Below are 1,665 nucleotides of genomic sequence, written 5' to 3' on the forward strand. Positions count from 1 at the left end.
GATGTCTCGACGCTGAAGCACTCAGCTCCACCGCCGAATGCAGGCCGTTGCCGTGCTGAGCGAGGCGCGTTTCAAGCGGGAGGCTCTGGTACACTGAGTGTATACCCGCAACCGGCGGCCGAAATGGAAGGCTGAAATTAACGTCCTTTCTGATAGGACGCCTTTCGTGCGCCGCAAGGATTGATGAGTCGCGCACGAGCACGCAGCGCCGACCCGAATGCTGAAATTCGAGCGGGAATATTTAGGACGGTCGGCAACCGCGGTAGTCCTCGGGCTATCGTACTCGACGTACTTAAAAGTGGAGCTATAGAAACACAAATAAGAAAAAGAAAATAATCAGAGAAATTGGCTCATGGTGCATTCCCGTTCTATTTACTACTTTAAATAACCTCGACAGTTTGCAAGATTCACCAATAAGGAGGACAGGGTCATTAATCGTAAATCTAACATACACAATGCAGCATTGTTCTTTTCGACAGCGTGTGATCTCCTGGCACTGCTCGCTCCCGTCGTCAGTGAGCCAGCGTGCAGTGTGCGCTGTAAGCGCGCCCCTGTCCACACGTGGGGGCTTGTGCGCCCCGCTTGTCTGAAGAAATCGTAGCGGAAGGCGAGAAGGCATGGTGCTGTTAAGTGAGCTGCGGGGCTGGTAAATTTTACCCGGCTTGGTGAAAATAATCAATTTCACGAAGAGCATATACTATACAAGTGATGTTGTAGGCAGCCCTTCTTATTTCCTGTCTGCATTCGTGAGTGGGGGGCCAATTGCGTTGTACAAGAGTGGCAAGTTGAAGACACAGGCTGAACTTGATCTGCGTCATCATATCACTGCGAACAGCAACAGGTGCGTTATTTTTAACGTTCTAAACAATGTTAGTTTGACAAATTAAAAAGAGAAGTTAAGCGTGCGCTAGACTCAAGCCTGGGTCACTATCGTAATACGCAGATTTCATCGTCAACCTAGCATATTACAGAACGCATGATGAAGCGCCGCACACGGTAACATACTCATCTCCGACACTGAAGAATCTCCGGCGTGCGGGTTGCCGCGCTGCGCATTGGAGCACGCTAGTGTCATTTGCATACGTATTATTCTAAATGAGGCATACAAGGGACACACAGGGCTTGCCTGCCTGGTTGTGTGTTTGCGCGTGTCGCGTAAAGCTTGGAATAGCTGTCACATCTGGGGCGACTAATCAGCAAAAGGTGTTCAAAGCACGCCTCAAAAACACCGAAACCAACAGCTTCGGAGTTCAACTATTACAGTGCCCCGGCAGATCCATCCGTTAAGGCGTCGCGTTTGGGGGCCGCACTCTTGCTAAAATGCAATGGATTAAAGAGTCGCAGTGAGTTACTCGAAAGTGACAGAACAATGCAGTGCAGCAATCCTTCAATTGTTTTATCACCGCCTTCTTTCTGCGTGAACAGCACGCTCGAATTATCTCGAATGCCACTTATATTCTTCACTAAGAAGTAGATTTAGCGGTGGCACTAAGGAAAATAATACATGGGGCCAAAGCAAAGGATCTATTCACAAAATTACAACGAGAAACAACGGCTACTCGCGGCGCTCACTTTGCTAATAGGTTACGAAACGCACTGACCACGATTTACACAAACTTGCAGATTGACCATACGGCGGGGAGGAGGAGGCGACGCGGGCGTAAG

Source organism: Rhipicephalus sanguineus, chromosome 4 (assembly GCF_013339695.2).
Source record: "Rhipicephalus sanguineus isolate Rsan-2018 chromosome 4, BIME_Rsan_1.4, whole genome shotgun sequence".
Lineage (NCBI taxonomy): Eukaryota > Metazoa > Arthropoda > Arachnida > Ixodida > Ixodidae > Rhipicephalus > Rhipicephalus sanguineus.